Source organism: Pan troglodytes, chromosome 3 (assembly GCF_028858775.2).
Source record: "Pan troglodytes isolate AG18354 chromosome 3, NHGRI_mPanTro3-v2.0_pri, whole genome shotgun sequence".
NCBI lineage: Eukaryota > Metazoa > Chordata > Mammalia > Primates > Hominidae > Pan > Pan troglodytes.
This window is the reverse complement of record NC_072401.2, coordinates 32156249-32181302: the sequence shown is the minus strand read 5'-3', so window position 1 is coordinate 32181302 and position 25054 is coordinate 32156249.

Sequence of the window (25054 nt, the reverse complement as noted above, 5' to 3'; positions counted from 1 at the left end):
GAAGTTCCCCAAAATATATTACTGTATTACTCATTTCAAATTTCCCAAAGTGCTGAATTTTAATGCCATTTTTAACCTATCTTTAACTTACTTAAATCTTAAACACTGAAGTTGAGACTAAATAATCTGTACTTTTCTGTCTTTTTCCTTTTTACATGTCTAGAAGATTTGTAGACAAATATGTTTTGTGAAGCATTTGTCTACAGGATTAAATCCAAATCTGATAGCTTAATGTAAACTGTTTTTTATGACCTAATCCTTGCTTACCTCTTTGTCAGCCTCATCCTCAATGATTCCTCCTTAGATAACATGTTCTCCAAGCATACTGATCCGTTGGGTTGAATATCCACTTGACTTATCATATGTGATGATTTTCATCTACATTTCTATCTGTGCAAATCCTTAATGTGTACTTGACTCTTCTTTATTCTTCAAATAAAATGTCCGTATGCTCCCATCAATTATTTCTGAGAAAAAGAAGTCAATGAGGATGATTTTACATATCTTGCATGCTACCATTTGATAACCAAGATGAAGGAAGTGGATAGGGATTTTTGAGGGAGCTTAAGTATTTGTGTAAAGCCTGTGGGTGTGACTTATGCTCTAAGTTGATAAAATTGTCCATAAAACTGTGAAAACTTGTGTCAGCAGTCATATTGTGATATGCACACATTAGCTGGATTGTTAGGTATAAGTACTTATCTTTATTCAGATGATTTTAAACATTAAAGGAATTTATTGAAAGGATTTAGGCAATTCACAGCTTCCATAACAGTGGTGCACTTGGCTTGGAAAATCAGGCAGATATAGAACATGACTAAGAAAGTAGTCATGGAAAATCAGTACATCTGGTGAGAACTACTATTACCACTGCTAGATACCATGTACCATAGCTTGCATTGTAGACGCTGCCAGCACTTGGCAGCACCATTTGGAAAGTACCCTTGGAAACTCAGTATTGCTACCACTTCCATAGCTACCTGCTAAGATGAATTTTTTACTATCCTTGTTCTTGTATCACTAGATATTGAATATACATGCTAGATGGATGCATTTGATTGGCTAAGTCATGTGTTTTCACTATATAAGAAGAATTGCCTGAATGAGCTATTACAGTAACAGATGAATTCTCCTCCTCAATAATACTTATTTACACAGTGGGGGGGATTTCAAAATGTGGAGGAGATTCAGCATTTAGATACTGGACAGGCAATTATATGATAATTGGCCAATATCATTTAAAAAATTAAGTTTCCGGCCAGACGCGGTGGCTCACACCTGTAATTCCAGCACTTTGGGAGGCCAAGGCGGGTGGATTATGAGGTCAGGAGTTCGAGACCAGCCTGGCCAACGTGGTGAAAGCCCATCTCTACTAAAAATACAAAAATTAGCCAGGTGTGGTCGTGGGCGCCTGTAATCCCAGCTACTCAGGAGGCTGAGGCAGGAGAATTAACTTGAACCCGGAAGGCAGAGGTTGCAGTCAGCTGGGATCATGCCACTGCACTCCAGCCTGGGTGACAGAGCAAGACTCCCTCTTGGAAAAAAAAAAAAGTTTCCAATTATGACTATACTTGAAGGTTCTGATTCATTTCCAAGGACTGAGGTGTGGCAGATCCACCATTTTCTGGCTATGGAAATCATAAGACCTCATATGCTTCTCTCTGAGCGTTATTAAGCAGATATTACTTTGGTGCAAAAGTAATTGCGGGTTTTGCTATTGAAAATAATGGCAAAAACCGCAACAACTTTTGCACCAATGTAATAGTTTCTTAGTTTTGGTGAACCTCTAACATAAACAGGAGTTTCTGTAACATAGCTACTTATCTGCCACCTCTGTGCATTTTCCCTGACTTTCCACTTTTCCTGCTAGTGTTCCCGGGATATATCTAACTTCTCGTTCCTTCTTACACCATCTGAGACTTTGCATTATTTGCAAGGCTTTTCGTGATACCTAGAAGCAGACCAGCTGCACATAGCTCTCCACTCACAGCACATCCAGCATGCAACTTCCGTATAGCACTTACCACATAGTCTTAAATGTACTTTTATTATTGTGTGTCTTCCCCTGAAGAGGCCACAACTTGAAAACAGTGATATCTCCTTCATAATTGTATCCTCAGTACCGCAAACCGAGTCTGAAATATAAAGAGGCACTCTATAAAAAATGCTTATTGCATAAGTCAGAATTTGAAAGGGAAACATATCCTGTTGGATTGTCCTGGGTCTATATTTGTCACTGGTGAAGAAAAAATATACAATTATCAAGAGTGGGATGGGGGTTGGGGAGAAACTCCTAAGCAAAATAACTGACAAGTTAGTACTTTTATGGGAAGCAGGTCAACTATATTCCAAATTGTTTCTTACCTGATTAAATTTTATTACTCTGCCTTTTTCTGTGTGTTTAAACTGAACTGAAATACCAGAGGAAAAATATTCAAAGGAAATAATTCAAACATAATTATTTGCCAGTAACTTTATGCTTGGAATTATTTTCCTACTGATCTATTATATGTTGTATGGGGAAGAGAAAGTTTGCCATGAGACAATACATCATGCTGATTATTGATCTGTTGTGATGTACTGCCTCATCCACTCAAAGTGTTCATTTATGAAGGGTGCATTTCCACCAGCAGGGCCACTTTTGTGCTAAATTCCTAAAGCTTCATGAATCTCTTAAAAATCGCTTTCTTCAATGAACATATATTATGACTACACAGATGTGGCTCCTAATGGAATTTCCAGAAGCTGCACTTCAGAAATGCAGCTAGTACTAAAAAAAAATGCACATAAAGATTTGAGAATGAAGTTTAAGAATCATAAACTTTGCAGACTATTTATTCTCTCCAATATGGTCACATCATGCTTGATTATCTCTTGGAAACCAGGATAAATATCTCTTCAAATGAAATTAGTCTACATTTTGACTGTAAGTGATACGTGTCTAGAGCCTGTCCAAGGCTCATTTACATTGGTACACACATTTTTATTGAAAATAAATTAATGTGGTTCCCACATTGTGCCTTATAATTAGTAGATGATTATAAATGTTGTGTTTTGTATGGTTTGCATTAAATCTTAAGTCACATTTCAGGCATAATTTTCAAAATAGCTATTTTCTCCTTCAGTTCAAAATTTAAAAAACAATAAATTTAGATTAGAGACATTTTAAAAAATTGTTTCAAGAAAAAGATACATATCAAGAGTTCATATACACTTGCCTATTAAATGTTGTGCTATGACATACTACACTGTGTGCATTTATGGCAGCATCACTTCTTTAGTACAGACATTGTATATCCTTCTATTTATAGTTCTAGTAATTTAAAGGTATAACCTACCATAGCACCCTGAAGAGTCTGTTCTAATCCACATGCTGCTCTATTACTGCAACAAAAAAATTACTTTGCCAAACAAACCAATACATTGCTTTTTCTGGTCTCACGGTTTATTCTCCAAAAGACTACAGAAAACCTTATCATCTCAAATTCTCCTATCTGTGACACTGATGATTGTCACAATCCAAAGGTCCAGGGCATGTGAGATGGACAAAAAAGCCTAAAGCAATATCTAATTACGTTACTGTTTTTTCAACTACATATATATATGTGTGTATATATATATATATACACACATATATATATGTAGGAGGAGAGGTTACTCAGGAACATAAAAGTAAGTCAATGTACTAAAGAAAGAATATTATCCAGCCAAATTAAGACCTAAGTTACCCATCTGAAAGCCAGCTAGTGACACCAAAAATATGGGATGCCATGTATGCTCCAAGAAAGAGCCAATAAAATACACCAACTTATAAAGGCCAACTGACTCTGTTAATTATTTCATATAAGCAGGTGTACATATATTTACTTGAAAACAGGAAACCTTAATGACTAATTCATATCCAGATTGTTTAAATAATAGAAGATTTTACTCTATATTCTAAATTAAACTAATTTTCGATCATGGAAAAAATAGAAAAGTAAACTTTGCTAAATATTTGAGACGTCAATGCAAACTTTTAATATTATAAACCCACATAAGTTGTAATTTCACTAAATTGTCAGTGTAAACTGGATATAAAAGTAATTCGCAAGCAATCTTGTGATGGCCTTTCTAAACATTGATGAAAAAGATTTTAAAAATTGGGTGCACACCCAATAAATTAACCTATTTCCAGAAAAATAGCCTTAATGAAACAAAAATGACAATTTGGGGAAAAATATTTTAGCATTAATGACAAATATATCAACATTAATCTGTCAGAGGACAAAAGTAAAATTAAATGCGTGTGCATGCGCATGCACACACACACACACACACACACACACACACACAGGGAGATACAAGTCAGAATATCAAGGTAATAACATTATCAGAAAGATTTAAACCTGAGATCCACATCTGAAAGTCAATGAATATTATCAAAATATGAGGCATCCTCTTTTTCAAAACAATTAACTAATTTAAAAAAGCTGCTAAGATAAGAAGGATTTGTTGACCTGTTGGAATGCGTTAATGTATATGGACACACACAACTGCCTATATATTGTGTACATATGTACATGTGTACAAATACACATATGTATATATATACACCAATTTATAAACATAAGTGTGTTTATGTGTGTGTTTATACTCACATACAAACATTCCCTAAAGTGAAAATAGCTAACGCAAATATTGAAATTTAAACTGTGGTGATGGTTGCACAACTCACTGTGCTAAAAGCTAAAATACATTGATTTGGTTTGGTAAATAATAATTTGCATACTATATGAATTACATTTCATTACAGTTTTTGTTTGTTTGTTTTTTGAGATGAAGTCTTGCTCTGTTGCCCAAGCTGGAGTGCATGGCACAATCTCACCTCACTGCAACCTCTGCTTCTTGGGTTCAAGAGATTCTCCTGCCTCAGCCTCCTGAGTAGTTGGGACTACAGGCACATGCCACCATGCCTGGCTAATGTTTTGTATTTTTGGTAGAGATAGGATTTCACCATGTTGGCCAGGCTGTTCTTGATCTCCTGACCTCAGGTGATCTGCCCACCTTGGTTTCCCAAAGTGCTGGGATTATAGGACTGAGCCACCGCGCCCAGCCTCAATAAAGTTTTTTTTTTTTTTTTTTTTTTTTGAGACGGAGTCTCACTCTGTCACCCAGGCTGGAGTGCAGTGGTGTGATCTCGGCTCACTGCAAGCTCCGCCTCCCAGGTTCAAGTGATTCCCCTACCTCAGCCTCTCAAGTAGCTGGGACTACAGGTGCCCACCACCACGCCCGGCTGATTTTTTGTACTTTTAGTAGAGACAGGGTTTCACCGTGTTAGCCAGGATGGTCTCGATCTCCTGACCTCGTGATCCGCCCACCTCGGCCTCCCAAAGTGCTGGTATTACAGGCATGAGCCACCGTGCCCAGACTTTTTTTGTTTTTTAATAAAGAAAATGGTAACTCCTGAGTTTCCACTTCTTGAAATCTCAAAAAAGATAAGCATCCATAAGTGGTAAAAAGTTTACCATAAACCCTAAAGACAATAAATTGTGAGAATTTTAATAGGAAACTATTGGAATCTGGAAAGGAGGTAGAAGACAGAAAATTATTCAGTGGAGCTAAGGATGTTGAATCAGAGCTAGCAGTAAGGAAAATCAAAAAGTAAACTGATTTACTCACAGAATCTTCAGGAATTGAAGGAATTGGGATACCCTAAAATGTCACAGAAATTTGTCTTACAAAGTAATGTTTTAGAGTTTAAGAGATAGTTGAGTACTCAGATCTCTTCTCATTGATCATTGCTAGGAAACGATTTCACTCACATCCGAGGAGGTAACTGGAAACTTATTCTTTGAACAATGTCAAAGAAAAGATTTCTGAAATAAGGGACAAAAGGCATAGCTTGGGAGGATGTACTCAGACATCCAAGCCAGCCTTCCTCCCATTCTCAGCATTCAGAATAGAGATGATTTCAAACACACAAAAAAATCTCATTAAGATTGTGGGGAAAATAAGTAAATACATCACATCTATGAAAAAGAGTAGACACATACATCTTTCTGAGAAAAAATTAGACTTTGTGGAATTAAAATTACAATAGTGCAACTAAAAAATAATTCAACAAAAAAGTTAGCAGGTAAAATTGAAGGGAAAATAACTGAAAATAGAGCCAAATTTAAAAAGTGCAAAATATGAAATAAAATAACTATATTTGTCAGTGGAAATGCTTTATTCAATTTTGTACATTATCAAAAGCATTGATGTCTTAGTCACTTAAACTCATGCTCTAGACGCTGCATGCACACAAAAACAGGAGCTCAGGCCCATCTACCTCTTCTCAACTTGTTCTTTCTCCAGCTTAGCATGTCCATCTCACTATGATTCCAGAGCCCACAAGTGTGCGTGTCCTGTTTTCTCTCTGTTTCACCCACAGATCACGTGGGTTCTACTGGAAGAGATTTTTCCCAAATGAATATTCATAAAGATGCCACAAGATGTTCCCATTAGACAACCTCTGAGTGTTTTGCTTTCTTAAAAAAAAGGAGGAGTTTAATAGCTCCTTTAAGCGTATTTTCCTTGTATTCTTAAGTACATTAAATACCCAATAGCAAAGACTTGGAACCAACCCAAATGCCCATCAGTGATAGACAGGATAAAGAAAATGTGGCACATATACACCATGGAATACTATGCAGCCATGAAAAAGATGAGTTCATGTCCTTTGCAGGGACATGAATGAAGCTGGAAACCATCGTTCTCAGCAAACTAACACAAGAACAGAAAACCAAACACCACATGTTCTCACCCATAAATGGGAGTTGAACAATGAGAACACATGGACACAGGGAGGGGAACATCACACGCTGGGGCCCGTCGAGGGGTGGGGGTTAGGGAAGGGATAACATTAGGAGAAATACCTAACATAGATCTTGGGTTGACGGGTGCAGGAAACCACCATGGCACCTGTATACCTATGTAACAAACCTGCACGTTCTGCACTTGTACCCCAGAACTTAAAATATAATAAAATAACATTTAAAACAAAGTTTACAGATCAAGATTTGGAGTTTCAACATCTGAATATTAGGAATATATGCAAAGCACACCACATTATGACTTTTTAGAACATTGTAGACCCAAAGAACCTCTTTTGAGCTCCAGAGAAAGAGATAAAACAAAATGAAGCAAAATATTTGTAGAGTCAAGCATCAGAATGACATTTGCATTTTAGGTAGTAACATTCAGCAGAGGAAATACAGCAATTTCATCCTTTAATGCTTGTAAACTTTCATTCACACAACTAGTAAAATTGTACCCTCTAGATGACTGTATAAATTTTTTTTTAGGCCTCATTCTTTTAAAATAGGCAATGGTTGACAATGGTGGTCATTTCCTTCTTACAATTCTTATCTTTCATCTACTTCTTCTTGAGGACATGTATCATTAAAATGGCTAAGTTTTGCTACAGGAACAGTAACTAATATTTTATTGGCTTACAACAACAAAGGTTTTTTTCTACTTTTGCTACACCTCTCCGTGATTCAAATTTAGCTCTGCGTGATGTGATCTTCACTCAGGAACCTGGTGATGGGGCCTCCTCTACATAGAATAAGAAATATGAAGGACATCCTGGGCAACAAAACAAGGACCCATCTTTACAAAAAAAAAAAAAAAAAGGATAGCCTGGTAGGTTAACCTGCATCTCCTGGCGAGTTAGCATGCATCTGTAGTCCCAGCTAATCAGGAGGCTGAGGCAGGATGATCTCTTGAGCCCAGGAGTGTGAAGAGACAATGAACAATGATTGCACTACTGCACTCCAGCCTGGGTGAAAGAGTGAGACCCAGAGAAAAAAAGAAGAGAGAAAGAGAGAGAGAGAGAGAAAGAAAGAAAGAAAGAAAGAAAGAAAGAAAGAAAGAAAGAAAGAAAAAGAAAATGAAGGAGGGAAGGAAGGGGAGAGAGAAAGAAAGAAGAAAGAAAAGGAAGGAAGGAAGGACAAAAGAAAGAAAGAAAGAAAAGAAAAAGAGAAAAAGAGAAAGAAAGAAAGAGAAAGAAGAAAGTGGAGAGAGGCAGGAAGGCAGGAAGAGAGGGAGGAAGGGAGGGAGGAAGGGAGGGAGGAAGGAAGGAAGGGAGGGAGGGAGGGAGGGACAGAGGGGAGGAGGGAGGGAGAGAAGGGAAAGAAAAGAAAATTGAAATTTGAAGGAGCACATACATGCCAGTTTGTAAAGCTTCCATCCAAGAGTACTATGTGGCACTTCTACACAAAGTTCACATATTAAAGGAAGTCAAGTCTGTGTTCAACATGGTGGGAATTTGTAATCCTCCTCCTTGGAGGAGCTTTACATCTTTATAGACATTGGTAGTGTCTATTGGATTGACATATCTACTTCTCGATAAAAAGCCCTATTTCTATATAATTATGTTGTCTCAGACTCACCATATCAAAGAATTAACTTTTCAACTCTCTCTTTAAAACAAGTTTAAATTTTGCCACAAGGTCAATTTCAATCTTTATTATTTGTTAATGGCACATTATTTTAATCACTCACACATCGATGAAGCCAGTTTTTTTTCAGTATTCTAAATTTCAGGACAATGTATGACTCCATTTATTCTACCTTTAAAATAACCATCATCTTTATATTTATAACCATTAAAAAGAAAAATAACTCCTAAAAATGAAGGAAAAATTCATGTTTCATTTTCTATGTGCCAGGTACACAATTTTTTAAACATTTTGATGGTAGCAGTGGCACATCTTGGAGCAGCCACTGCAGGGACACCAGCTGCAGTTGGAGAAGCATGGGCGGGGCTGTGTGCTCCACAGAGCTGATGGGAGCCAGGAGCAGGCAGGAGCACTGCCCCCTACTGAGTCATCTGGGAGGGAACACTGTGCTCTTAGGCGCAGCTGCAGCTGCCCAGCCGTGGCTCCAGACCCTGGCATCCCTGAGCTCTCAGGGGCCCAGGAAGCCCTCCTACCTCCACAGACTTGGAAGTACCTGCTTCTGCTCCCTGGTCTCTCCCCACTCCTGGCACCTGCTCCCCAGTGGAGCAAAGATGTGGCCGAGCCCTGGTGCTGTTGCAATCCAGGCAGTGTGCATGCACTTGGTGCAGCGCTAACATGCCAGCCCCCTGATGCCTTCGCTCACTCTGGGCACTGATGAGCATGTGAGGGAGGTGGCGGAGGGGGAGCTGAGGGCAGCTTAGCATGGGCCTGGAGGCATCCCTCAGTGAAAACAGCCTGGACACCATGGAGGCATGTTGAAAGTGGGAGGCAAAGAGGTTCCTGGGCAGAAAGAGGCAGGTCCCTGGTGAAACCTCACCCTCAAACAAGGGATGGCCTGCAGCCTGGTCCTGGGCTGCCAGTTCTGGCAGTTCTGAGCAGGAGTGAGAACTAACAATGTTTTTTTCCAGGCCTGCCCATGGCCAGTGATAGACTAATCAGCACACACTTTTGCTTTTCTGAGCCCATAAAAACCCCTGGACTCAGCCAAACTCAGATATATGGGACTACCAGCTACAGGAAGGAGCTACCCACTTTGGATCTCCTCCACTGTCAGGATGACACTCCTGAGGAAAGGAGCTGCCTAGTTCTGGTGCCTGAGGAAATGAGCTATCTACTGCAGGTCTCCTCTCCTCTGAGATCTGGATACTCACTGGGATAAACTGCTGGCGGAAAGGAGCTACCCACTTTGGGTCTCCTGAGAGCTGTTCTGTCACTCAATGAAGCTCCAAGTGCAGCCTGCTGGCCAAGTGGGCAGAAGGAGTCCAGCAGGTACAAGCAATACTCAGGCAGAAGGCCCCACTTGCCACAGAGGTTTCCAGCTGGTGAAGTGACACTCCAAGGATCCTGTGACAATTTTGTATAAAACATGTGATATGGTTGTCATAAAAACTGAAGTATTATTGTAATCTCCTTGTGACACAAGATGAACTGATAATTACTCCCTTCATTTATGGTATAACCACAAATTTGTGTCTGTCTTGTCTGTTTCTGTATGCACTCTTGAGAGCTGCCTCACAGCTCTCAAAATTTGCAGTCTAACAAATGAATCCCCAAAACAAAAGAAACCAAAACACTGAGAGATGAATTCTCCAAAATACTATTTTCCCCTGATATCATATCCTACTCCAAATCCTTCATTGGCTTTCATACCCACCTGTGTTAGATATGAGCTTTACAATGCCACATTGAAGATCCTCCAAAATATGGCTGTAAATTCAATTCCTTTCCATTTGTGTCTTATTACACTTCAACTTGCACTGACTTTCAACTTCTCTTTTCTAAACATATTGCCTACATCCTCAACATTGCTTAACATATTGCTCACTTAAAACATCTTTTCTTAATTGCCTCTGAAATCTCATTCATTAGAAATACTCATAATTGAAAGTTAAACTGGTAAATAAAAATAATAAAATCATGGTTTATTTTTAAATTTTTATGCATATACGTGGTATAAACTATTATGTATTATTTCATTCTCTTATTTATAGTTTTGCTTTTCAAAAATGTAGTGCCATTATGACATACTTCTTATATTTTATAGAAAGAAATAAAAGTTAAAATGTTATTCATTTTTCAGAATTTTTTTTCAAAGGACCTGCCTTTCAGACTTTTCAATTCATCACAGAAATGTTAGGGAATCAAAGATACTCTTTTTTGTTTTCTATTACTTAAATATTTGTTCCATTCTCTGTAAATGATCTCAAGATTCTTAAGAAAAATGGATATTTTGCCTCTCTACCTAAACATTCTCTGTTTTTTAATGTAAGATCTCATGTTAAGATGTTGGTCACAAAATATTGACAGAATATAACTTTAATGAATTCAATAAAATATAAGCAATTAATAAATATGAAATGATCAGATGGTTCATTTTGTAAGGACAAAGAAGAATAAATATATTTCTTCTTTAAGTGGAATATTGACTAGAATTGACAGAAATTAAGGAGTAAAATTAAAAATTCAAAAAATGATATAATGTTATATGTTGACATAAAGGGAGTTAAAAGTGATTAATTAGTTTAAATTAAAGTTATTTAAATAGACACATAAAAGTATTTAAATAAAAGCTAGGACATTCTTTTAAGACCAATTCAAATAAATGAAGTACCCAGTGTGTCAGTATTTTTAATGTGAACTTTTCTCTATAATTGAAAAGGATTTGTTCATTTGAGAGAAATAAAAAAGAAAAACAAGCAGAATTGAAAGATTTTACAGAGCACCATGAAATAAACGACAGAAACAGTGATTCACATACACTCCCCATATGTTAATTTACATATGAGTAGCATGTGTTGCATATATCAAATTTTGTGACATTTATTTCAGAAAGCATTGTAAAACTTTCAACTCTGGTTACAGCATTCACTTTGAATTTTATCTCAATGATGGTGTCATTGCTCAATGGAGAAATCACACAGAAATTGCTGCATATATTTTCTGTTCCTATCACATTAAGATTACATGAAGTTGTATATTTTTACATGTGACATTATCCCTTGTTAGTTGCATATCAAATATGATGACACTGAAACAAATGAAACATAAATATGTGTAATGTTTCTTGCTACTTCATCAACTTTAAAGGTATATCTGCCATTAAAAAAAGTATTAAAGTATTGATGAGAGATTTTTTTTCTGGATGATAATATATTAAGTAGGGTGAAAAATATGCAATGAAGTCACATTCTGAAAATTATTTTAAAAATATTTAATAATTTATATATATTTTACATTTTAAAATATAAGTATTTCCAAGTAAACTTTATAAAATCAGAGCAATTAAAATTTTATTTTTTCACATTAAATTTTATTTAAAACTGAATGTATTTCTGAGTTATTGAAAAGACCATATGCTATAAGGTATTAAATATTTAGTAATTTATTGTCATTAAATTACCAAAAACTTCATTTTAGGACTTAATACCCCCAGCCTGCAAAAGGAGTAGAAAGTAATTATGTATTTCTTATTAAAGTCCTTTTATGACCATTTTCAGCATTGTTTTATAAAAATGTAGTTTTTAAGTTATATGCTATAGGGAAATCAGAGTTTAAAACAGAAATATTAACAGCTACACTAAAATCCGTTGTGGTGACATGACTAGAAATCTGTAATTACCCAAATGCTTTATAATTATGCCTTCCAAGCCACTTGTTCAGTTTTGCTTTCTTTGAGCATAAAGCAGTATCCTGATTCAAAAGAAATGATATTTGGTACTATTCAAGGATTAGTAGGGGTTTAAATGTTAATACTCTGAAACACTATTTCTTCTGAAGAATTCTCATTTAAATTCTTACAGAGGCCCTCCGAGTATATGCTGTGCTTAAAAAGGGCATTTGTGGAAAAAATACTATCTTGGGAATGCAAAATGCAACACACCACAGTAATCTTTGAACATTACAGCACTCTGCCTTTTACAGTGTTCTGAATACAGCTAGCTCAGTAAATACTGTATAACATATATTTTGCTTGAGCAAATATTTAGCAGAAGGTAAAAATGTCTTTTTATTCCCTCCTTAATGATGTATATGAAAAAAATTAAATATAATTTTAGAATTGGTAAGAGGTCAACTTTCTTCATATTAAGATGTAAGATTAAAAAAGTTAAAATGAAATTCATTTTGAGCAAATGAAAAGTCAGTCTGTCTCTCTCTCTCTCTCTCTCATTCTCTCTCTCTCTGTCTCTGTGTGTGTGTGTGTCTTTCCCTCCCTTCTTCCTTGTTTCCTCTGGCTTACTCCTTCCTTCATCTTTTCCTTCTTTTTCCTTTTATTTTGTTTGGTTTTGTTGCTTGCAATATAAACAGAAGCATAGAAACTTGATTCAAGCAGAAGCATTCTCTGAAACAGAAATGTTCATTTCACATGGATTAAAAAAAGTGACTCCTTAATTTTCACTTAACTCTTTCTCATTTATAGTTCTCTGAAAATGTATTATAATTTTCAATTTTTGTGGGCCTTAGAAAGTGAACATTTATTGAGAAAATTAGTTCTTTTCTTAATTCTTCAATAGTTTGTTTCATAATTTAGGTTTTGCTCTGCTCTGAGATTAATAAATTCTCCAAGCAGCATTCCAGGCAATGGCTACTCTGGGGACACTTTTGAGAATTTGGGGATCCTTGGATATGTTATACTGGAGACTTGTGTCTGGGCCTTTGCCTTTAACCATGGGCCAATTGGTATATATGACCAATTGATTTCTAGATAATCCATGGGTTTCAAAAGCCAATGCGTGCCTCTAAGCCCCAATTACGTTAGGTTGGTTGGTTAGTCAGTTTCAGTCCAGCCTGAAACAGACATGCCATATAGTTTTAGAGTTAAAAATGACACATTATGGCCAGGCACAGTGGCTCACGCCTGTAATCCCAGCACACTAGGAGGCCGAGGCGGGCAGATCACTTGAGATCAGGAGTTTGAGACCAGCCTGGCCAACAAGGCAAAACCCCGTCTCTACTAAAAATACAAGAATTAGCCCAGCACGGTGGTGCACGTCTGTAGTCTCAGCTACTGGGGAGGCTGAGACATGAGAATCACTTGAACCTGGGAGGCAGAGGTTGCAGTGAGCTGAGATCGCACCACTGCACTCCACATTGGGTGACAGACAAAGACTCTGTCTCAAAAAAAAAAAAAGTAAATAAAATAAAAAAAATTAAATGATACATTGTATAGTTTCTTCTGTTTATACATAAGGGCACTGAAGTCCAGTTTTGTTAAAGAACACATCCAAGGTCACAAAGCTGGTTAATGACAGAGTTAGGTTAATAGTAAATGTCGTGACGCCTAATTCATTGTACTTCTTTTTCCTACACTCTTAAAATCTTTTCCAGTTTCTACATTAAATGTAGAACTAAAGATTGGTCCATGAAAGCCAGTAGCTGAAAACTTTATACTGAAATAATTCTCATTCCTGGGACAGCATATATTTTAATAAGACAAGTGAAAGGGTCTTTAAATGTTAATCACCTACCTCAGCTCAGCAAGACTCAACAGATCCATGGACTGTTAAGTAAATTAGCCACTTATTTGACCATCTGTAATGGTGGTTATCAGTTATAAAATTTGGTTTAGGAGAAACTGGCATATGCCAAGTCATTAACAGCAACTTACATGTATCCCTTATCTACAAGTAATAGCTTTTGTTTCCTTCTAAATTGTTCTGCACATTCCTGTCAAAGATAGCACAGTATTATCTTCTCATAGTCTAGAATCTCCCAGTCCTAGTATTTCTGATGTCCACGTTTTCATTGGGTCTGACAATTATCTCTTTGAAATTATCAGATGAGGGAGAGATATACTTCTTAACTTACTGTACTTATATATGGCTCATGAGAAAATAACATAATCATATATTCTAAATGACTATCTGGCTAAATCTTAAATGCAGACAATGAAAAAATTTGGTTGATTCTTGAATCCAACTAGCCAAAATTATATGGCTATGTTACCAATATCATCTAAATTACTTGCCAAAAAGAAAAACAGCAGCACAAAACAAGGCTAATACATGAAAGAACTCTTTGCCCTTTCTCACTATTTAGGATTTTTGACACCCTATGAAGAAACAAATTGAGACACTAGTACTAATCCCAAAAGGTAAGACAATCTCACCTGCAGAGTAACGCCTAGTGAGCAGTGTTCCAAAGGTAAGTGTAACAATGAAATATGGCTATTGTCACTAGACAGCATGAAGACAACAAACCTAATGTTGATGAAGAACAAATGTTCTGTGTCACTGAAACCTTGACCAAAGACTGTCTAAATAAAATACATGACCATTTTGCTCTACTCTTTTATTTTTGTTCCTCACCCACTTTCATAAATCAAACCTAATCAGAACATAAAGGATTCATGATTTAAATACAGTAACAATAATGAATCTGATTCTTCCACCTCAAGGTAAATTTGACATAAATTATTGGGAGTTTTAGGGGATGTCGAGAAAAATATAATTCTTGGATTTCAAAGAACTGATGGTTACATTTTACACAATTCCCAGCATAATGCCTTAAACACAAGGAGATACACAAAACTATAAATATTTATTGAACAAGTTAATATGGATGTCGAACCTGTGTTCTGACGCTACTTATAATACCAAGTTTATCTTCAATTCGATATAAACACTCCTCTTCAGGACAAGTTGTTTATCGATACTTTTCTCCATACCTCTTTATTTTTTTCCACCTTTGTAATTTGGTTCTCTTTAATGTACTTGATTCTCTTAAGTATTCTGCCTATCTAAATCACAACACTTTTTTTTTTCAAAATTCAGCAAATCAAAATTATTCATTAAACCTTTCCTGTCTCTTCAAAATTGAAATCGCAGAAGAGTGCTGCCTCAACCAAGTTGTCAAAATATAAATAAATTCATCTTATGAGACACATACTCTTTGTGTGTTCCTCATTGCTTATATTATTTGTGTTCTGTAATAATTTCTTTTTATTTTTATTACAAGATATATAGGATATGTGTATATAGTGAGTTCCGTTAGCAAATACTAACCATTCATTAGATATTCTTTGGATATTCATGCTTTGAAATATTTTGTGCCACTTGAGTATGCATGGGAAAGAAAGGGTCATTGCAGAGATTACCTGTGATGACCACATACGTAGAAACTTTACCTTGTCTGAGATAATGTCCTATTTGATATTTTAATTTTTGGACATTCATAAGTAGGTCTGCTATAAGAATCTTGGTGTCAAGAATTCTTAATTAAATAAACACACACAGATTAGAAAGACAAATTCAGTAGTGGTGAAAAAGTGATAAGCATCTGGAAGCATCTGTTGCTACTCACTTGATATTGGATCACATTCCTTCAGTGGTGTCTCTTTGCAACTTTTGTTGTCACAGGTTTCTAGTGTGTCAACTTTGGAAGAAAACTGAAAGGGAATCTTGGTTCATCCACTTCCCTAGCATTTTGCAAACTTGTGCAAGAGAACACTTGTGACTCATGATCAAGTAATCCAAAAATATATTGTATGGACAACTAAGCTTAAAGAATTGTGTGCACCCGTACCCCTGTTGAAGATTCGTGATGTCTACACTGGCATCAAGGGTCCTGAGATGTATTTTTATTTTATAAAAACACGTAGAGCCTGACATGTTGGATACAGGAACTATTCTAAATCTTAATATTAATCCATTTAAACTTAGAACAAACCTGAGAGATAGCTGCTATTATTAATTCCATTGTGTATATGAGGGGATGAGAGGTTAAATAGATTTTTCAAGGTCAAAGTCTAGGATCCTAGGTAGAGCTGGGATCTGCAGCCAGTCCTCTTTTGGCTCTTACTGTCCAAATTTCTTCTCATCTAAACCAAACTGCAAATTAATGTAAACTCCTTCCACAGATTTATAGCCTGAACTGTCAATATCATCTCTAAATGAGTTTTCCAATGTTGAAGCTAGTTTTCCATGCAAGTCAGATTTTTAAATAACAATTAGTATTCAATTATCTCTTAACTGAATATTGAAGAAACTATAGAGATGACTACAGTTGTAGCTTATAGGTGACACCTAGCTAATTGTGGGTGTACGACTTTAAAAAAATCAGTCTTTGGTAGCGTTGGTCCTACTTTGCCATAGGGAAACAATGAGCCAGGGAAAAGAATGTAAACTTTGGATTTTTTTCACAGTAACTTTTAATCTTATATCTGGTTCTGCACCCATTTTTATGCATATATGTGTATGTACACGTGTATGTATGCACACACAGCTTACACGGTGTTTTAAAATTTTGAGTGAAAATTTACAAATCAGGAAATATCTATGTCTATATCTATATCTGTATCTATCTATCTATCTATCTCCATCTCAATTTATCAACTACCCTTTCTTTAAAGCCCTCCCTGATCAGTTCAAAATAAAGTAAACTTTAGCAGGTAAACTGAATTAGCTTTATGTCTGTTTTTGGCAATTTCACGTACATAATGATTCTGCATCCAGATTTTATGTTCAAGAAAGGGCAAAAGCGTTACTTACCTGGTTGTTGTCAGCCCTTTAGCAGGCAAGTGCAATAGTGTACTTAATTAAGTTAATTAATTAAATGATTTTTTTTCTTTAAAATACATCTATCATAAACTACTTTGGGAAATTCTTACCTATACTGCAATAAAATGTCCCCATTTTTCTTTTGTTTAATCAATTTATTCCACCATTGCAAAATACTCAGTAGCTCCCTGGAATTGTTTATGAAAATGAATCTGTTGTTGTAAGCAAAATCACCTCTAATAAGCATGGTTTTGCATGCACACTCCAGAGAGAAAGATTAAAGCATAACACATTTATATTGTCAATATTGATATCATTCATCACTATTGATGAATTCACTTATCCAGATCAGCCTGCTCACAATAAATTAATTTAACACTGATTTTAATCATGTTCTCTGACTTAACTTTCTTAAAATATATAGATCCATAACTAGATAAAACTTAGACTTGAAAATATCTTTCTTCTGTGAGCAATACTGTTTTTACTTTCATAAAATAACTTTCAAAAAAGAGAGCTAATACAACTTACTGTAGTAGAGGCCAGCTTACTGCTGCCATGGAATGACAGATTCCTGGTGCCATGAGACTCTCTGGGAAATGTAGCCATGTCAAGTCTCGGGTCACAGAACATCAAATAAAATGGCCCTTCAAGGTGAATCACTCAGCACATCAGTGGTAAGTCCTGGCATTCCAAGACTTTGCTCAGAAAAGTCTACTATCATGTAATTGCCTGCCACCATCTGTGACTATTTTGAAGAAATAGAAAATTATCAAATTTAAGGGGGGGGGGTATGTAGAGATAGTGTGCTATGCACAAAAACAGACAAAACTGGTATCTCTTGTTTGTAATCAGCAAACATCCCCTTATTATCAGGGCACTCAATTGACTTTTGCTATTTTTAAAGTCAAATATAATCAGAGGCAGGAAAAAGGAATTGCTTCTGAAAATGAATGCACCAGTCTCTAGCATTTTTAAACCAATTTATCTCTCCGTATTTTAAGTGTTTGTCTAAAACAACATGGAAAAAATGGACACATTTATGTCATCAGCAAACTTACATTTACTGACTTATTGATTTAGCAAGCATTTGTGTGACAGGGAAGAGCACATTGGTTTTCCTGGCAGCTCTGGCAAGATAATTCTAAAAGAGTTAGACAACCAACACATTTCTTACTAAGTCAATTAGGATATGATTAATTGAAAAATGGTAGCTAGACAAAACTACTGCCTTTACTTTCGAAAGTCTGTTTTGGGGAATACGGTTCAGATTTAGTTCTAGTTACTATTTGGTATTACCCATCACTGAAGTAATTGACTGTTTATTGCATCTGTTCAAAAATTCAGTACATACAAGATGTAATAAAATAAACATTTGTGTAATTACGTTAACTCAGACTCTTTTACTTAGAGACAACCACCATCCATCACATTGACCTTTAATTCCACAGTGTTTGTGTTGGAGATGTAGTATTCCAAAACAAATGCTGGGTGTTTTTTAAAAATATATATATTGGGATATTCAAAGTGGAAATATGATAAAATCGACATTTATCACATTATAGAAACATTATAAGTAGGAAGTAAAGTTCCAGAAATACCCTAGCACTAAATGAAATGACTTAAGTATTATTAGCTGCAAAACAGGAAAATGAGATCACTTTTCACTACAATTTGTTTTAGTAGAGAAAATCCATATAGTCAGGTGAATGAAAGTTGACACCTATAGACACAATTATAACCTAATATTCTCTTTGTTATAGTTAATTCTCAACTTAAAGCATAAAGCATCAAAATGTTCCATTAAGAGGCTAGCCCTTGAATCTCTGGGATCAAAGAAAAGATAAAATTCCATCATTTCCACTTGCTAGCTACATCACTTTGTTAATTAAACATCCTGAGTTTTAATTTCCTTCTTGATTTGTTGTATAAATTAAATTATATTTCATGATATGTGACACATATATATGTATGCTATCATTTGCAAGAAGTACTGGGAAATTACATATAATACATGTAATTATATATATTATAATTTTTTATAATATTTCATGTTACCAATTATTTTCCCGCCTTTCCTTCAAAAACAGATGGTAGAACACTAGTGATGACAGGGACTGGTTATTTTTAATGGATTGCATTGTTATAAAAATTTAGAAAGTAAGTAAAGTTTGTCTTCTTACTTCTTACATTTAAAACTTCACTCTTACTTCTAGCAATTCTCCTCATCCATGCACTATCCATCCATCCATTTATTCCACAGATAGTTTTGAGAACTTCTGATTATTAGGAATTCTGACATTGTGTCAATTTGTTCTTGAGTTGCCAACATGGAACTAGAATTGCAATAGACTTATTGAGGGAAATACTTATGGAAGACAGGACAGGGAGAAAGAGTTGGCAGGACAGAAAAGGCCTTTAGACCATGGTACAGTTGACACCCATGTGAACAGAGAAAGAAGAAAGATTGGCAGAAAAAGCCTCATTCTGGGATGCAGCTCTTAGAGATTCTTCACAAGCCCAAACGGGAGCTTCAGCAAAAGGAGCGCCCATAGAGGAATCATAGTCGGCAGAAATGGCCAGGCTCCAGCATCCCCATTGTGGTCAGCCATTTCCTATAAGCTGCCTGGAAAAAGCATGAGTGGCCTCAGCTCAAATACTTTGTTAGATCTTGAAGGCCAGCAGGTGGACGATGTCAGCTAACTGCACTCCTCCCGGCTGATTGACAAGTTCTCTCTTGAAAGGATATTAGGCTGCTTATCTTAACAAATGCTGCAAAGAGGAACTGGAGGTACAACTGATCTGCTATGGCCTACAACGTAACCTTCTAATGAGGAAGTGGCCATTGTAAGCAAATAACTGAAAGTGAGTGAGAGGAGTACTAATACACGAATAATATTGAAATGTGTCCAATTGCCTAATTGTGGCTAGGGAAGCAAGCACCTAATGCCTTTCAGGGCAAACCTTATGGTAAATTTAATGAGAATGTAGCATGAGGGAGGAGGGTTATGAATTGACCAAATAGGACAGGCAACACTAGGGTCATCTATTGACTCCAGATAAAATAGTCTTAAAAACATACATTTAAATGATCCCTATTTCTTTACTCCTACTCAAACATTTTGCTCTGATCTTTATCATAAACATAGCAGAGAATTCATGTGTTTCTTCGTTAATTACACCTATACAATATATTTCCCAAGTATGGTGAGACTTCTGAATATCTCTATTAAAGCAAATGATGAATATTATATTTTACTTTATGATTACCCTTGATTTGGCAAACGCTTGTCAAATTGCTCGACAGAGAAAAACAGAAAAAATTCCTTCTAAATGCTTACAGTTTTTCGGTCTCAATCTATTTCTAAAGAAATATAAGCCTCTTTATATTCAGCCATGCAAATTTGTATGCAATGCACCACCCAGTACTTGCTAGATTCTCTCTCGACCCTTTGAACATGATATTATTTCAAATCTAATTTTGTCCTACCCATATGAAACAAGCCATAATTCTTTATCTCATTCAAAATGCCATTTGAATAACTTTCTCCTAGAATAATCTTCCTAATGGTGATCATTCTCTGAAGCTAAATGTAAATAGAAATCCTTCAGGGCACAGTTCAAACGCTCCTTCTCCATGGAGCATTTACTTTTCTTCTTTAATGGGAAAGTGTTTGCCTCCCTGACTATCTCTACATTGCATTTTTACTAAGACCCTTTTGAAGCATGTCTTACTTTCTAATGTAATTATTTAAACACAAGCTCATATTAGCTCTTAAGTAAACAGACTGCCTCAATTTACAAGAAGCTTTTATATAAATCTCATTTTCTATCTACAATGACCCCATGAGGAACGGGTCATTTTTAGTTTTTAATACTATTTTTAAATTTAATTATATTAACAGTAATTGTTTTAATACTAACTCAAAGAATTGTTCAATTTGCTTAGATATCAAAATGAGTAATGAGCAAAACCAAAAAGGAAACTCTGATCTTTTAGTATCAAATTAAGTAAACTTTCTATAATTCTTTGATGACAGCTCTCTGAGGACAAGATTGATATTATGTCCAAATATCTATATAATCTTTATGCAATAATAAAGTTAAACATTTAAAGTAATAAATAGTATCTAAACTGCAGACATCATTTGAGTATGTATTCCACAAACAGCAAAGAGTTAAATTATTTCCTCCGTTTGACCATACTCTATTTGGCATTTGTTCATTATTTGCTTATGTCAGTGGTCCTAAGTAATTTTAGCATGTATATTTTTTGCCCCTCAAATTCTAGTGTATTCTTCCAGGGCAATACGTAGCTTTTTTGATGGTGTTTATTTATTTGTTTTGGCATCTGTGCTGTTACTTGAAAACACCCAGTGAGAGTGTGTGTAAATCGTTAGTCTCCCTTGGGAAAATGAAAGAATAGTCCTTAAAACCTGTACAATTATGTATCTTTTTAGAGAAATTTTACTTTTTCATTATTAATTGTACTATTCTACATCTTCGATTTTTTTTGGAAAATTTTCTAAAGGTAGCAAATCCTTACAGCATATTAATAGTAAAAATAATTCATTTTAATAAATACTTGTAAATCTACAACTGAGAAATCCATTGCAACTTTCATTATTTATTGTTTGCTGACAATATCTAGTATATGTAAATCCACTTGGCAAATTTATTCTTATTAAAGTATTTTTGAAATTAAGTACATAAGGATACAAGGAATAGTTTACTTAAATTGTTTAAATATATAAGAAAAAGTCATTGCTTATAAATTATGGCTCATAACATTTAATTAATATACTTGGTCTTATCTTTTAGTCATTTTGAATTAGGATATTGATAATCAGCAAAATGTGTTCATTTTATGAGGGAATATTAAAAAGTGTGATACTGTATTGTTCTACATGTGCCCTCATTATGCTCTTTATATAGGTCAAGAAAAAGAGTGCAAAGTTGAAAAAGTGCGATTTAACATTTTACTCTAGTACAGATGTGTTCTGACCATTTTTGACAGTGTATCTTAGAGGAAATTTCCAGATCTTTAAGTAACACACACCTAGAGGATTTTTTTTTCACTTGAATAAAAGCTTTTTTTTCTCAAACAGTTTAAAAGGTTTTAGATGAGGAGGTACCAGATGTCAGCAGTCCCAGTCTTTTTATTACAACTATAATGGAGAACAGCTTAGTGATTACCGCTGTGGAATTTAACCTTCGGGTCACCGATTCAATCCTTTAGTGCTGCTGGCTTTTTGATAATAATAGGTCTACTCTTGGACACACACACACATACACACAGAGAGACATACATACACCACCTACATTCACAAAAGCATCAAGCAGTCAAGGCAATATATGAAATAATAGAAAGTAAAACATTATCTTAAAATGAGTTATAAAGACAAAAAGGAAATGCCACTTAATATTTACTATATTAAAAACATTAATCGGTACATTGATAAAAGGTTTAATAGCTTCAGTGATATTACTGTAAAATAATATTCTGGATTATATTTTAGATTTTGCATTTCTTTTATACTCTTCTACTAGGATTTAAGGAAGTTTATTATCACTGACTTATTGCCAATTAATTCACCTTAGTTATGATCCTAATCTGCAAAATGGTATGGAAGGCCAAAGTTAATCAGACTATGGGGTGTTCCAGAAAACAGTGTGGAGTTTCATTAGATGTTGTCCTTCCTTTTAAGTCAGGATAAAATGATTATTTTGAAGCAAATTTTGATTGTGAATGGGTTGGTTTCTACCTCAGCAAGAAACCAGGCTATGCATTCAATGAAGCTAATGTAGAAAAACTATTGTGGTTATAAAAGAGTTACCATAGGATGCAGAGTAAATTTTAAGTCCCTTAGTAATAATATTTCAGCGTGAAAGGCCTGATCAGAAAGACCTTTGCTTCTGAGCAATGTTTCAACAACCCATTTGAGCTAGGGAAAATAAATGAAGGAATGAAAATAAAAACAACAATCATGATTGCAGCTTATTGACAATTTGTACGAACAGTGGCCCTGCTAAAGAAGTTAACGTCATTTCCAAATCCAGGACACATATTAAAACAGTCATTTTTTAGTAGAAGTAGTTAAATATCTTGCTAAGATAATATAGCCAATGAATACATAAATCCAAGGTAAAGGTTCAAATGATATTCATCTTAAGCTAGACTATAGGAGGCACCCTTTTTTTTTTTTTTTTGAGACTGAGTTTCATCCTTGTTGCCCAAGTAGAGTGCAATGGTGTGATCTCTGCTCACTGCAACCTCTGCCTCCCAGGTTCAAGCAATTCTCCTGCCGCAGCCTCCTGAGTAGCTGGGATTACAGGCGTGTGCCACCACACCTGGCTAATTTTTTTGTATCTTTAGTAGAGCTGGGGTTTCACCATATTGTCCAGGCTGGTCTCGAACTCCTGACCTCGTGATCCACACCCCTTGGCCTCCCAAAGTGCTGGGATTACAGGCGTGAGCCAAGGCACCCAGCCAGGAGGCACTCTTAACCACATTGTGATATTGAAGATGTTCAGTAAAGATGAACTGAAGAAAAGTGACTTACGAGCTAGTCATACTGTGTCTAATGGGCGGCTAAAATGCTTCAGGAATGTTACTTACACAAAGAAAGGAAAAGAAAGCCTACAGGTCCAGATAGAGTCCTCTAATCTTGAACAAATCAGTGAACTGGAGATAAGCAAGATTTAGCCTTTAGTTTATCATTCAATTTTTTATAGCATTATTTTAGTCCAGCGACTTATGTTCCTCATTATGCTGGAAGTAGACACCAGTCTTTTTCCTCCTTGACAATGCATAAATCTGGGATTTTCTCAATCTGATTCATGATGTAATAAAAATGAATATCTATATATATAGATATGTATGTATGTGTGTATATATATTTATATAGCTTCTCCAGCTTCATTGTACAGATTCTACGATCTCTTCTTTTTTTCTTTCTTTTTGCTTGTATTTGTTTGGCATAAGCATTAAACATAATTTTTTTAAAAATGAAATATTATCTTTAAAAGACGAAAAAGAAATAGTCTTAGATAATCAGTGTGTGTGTCTTTCCTTACTCAAAGATACAATCATCATTTGTGCTACCCACCACTCTACTTTAGAACAAACAGGATTATCTTTAATTCCATGCCTTTCTTTCACACAAACCCACTATTCTTATTCTGGAGTAATAATCCCTTAATAATCAACCTAGGTTCCCAATTTTCAAGTAAAACTCCTTACAGGAACCTATATTAGTTCATTTTCATGCTGTTGATAAAGACATACCTGAGATTGGGCAATTTACAAAACAAAGAGGTTTAATTGGACTCATAGTTCCACGTGGCTGGGGAGGCCTCAGAATCATGGTGGAAGTCAAGGAGTATCAAGTCAAGTCTTACATAGATGGCAGCAGGCAAAAAGAGAGCATGTGCAGGGAAACTTCCATTTTTAAAACCATCAGCACTCATGAGAGTCATTCACTATCACGAGAACAGTGCAGGAAAGATCTGCCCCATAACTCAATCACCTCCGACCAGGTTCTTCCCACCACATGTGGGAATTGTGGGACTTAAAATTCAAGATGAGATTTGGGTGGGAACACAGCCAAACATATCATTCGAAATGATTGTTTTTTTTTTTTTTGAGACGAAATCTCACTCTGTAGCCCAGGCTGGAGTGCAGTGGTGTGATCATGGCTCACTGCAACCTCTGCTTCTGGGGTTCAGGAGATTCTCCTGCCTCAGTCTCCCGAGTAGCTGGGATTACAGGCATGCACCACTGCACCTGGCTAATTTTTTTTTTTTTTTGGTATTTTTAGTACAGACTAAAAATACAAAACCATAGTACAACACCATCTTGGCCAGGCGGGTCTTGAACTCCCAACCTCAAGTAATCCGCCTACTGTGGCCTCCCAAAGTGCTAGGATTATAGGCGTGAGCCACCGCACCCAGCAGAAACTTAAATGTAATGTAAATATAATGTGAATTGAGCCCATGAAACTGTAGACCTCTGGCTGCGAGCAACACTAAGGCTCATCTTTCTCAGCAGTATTTACCTTCATAAGACTCTGA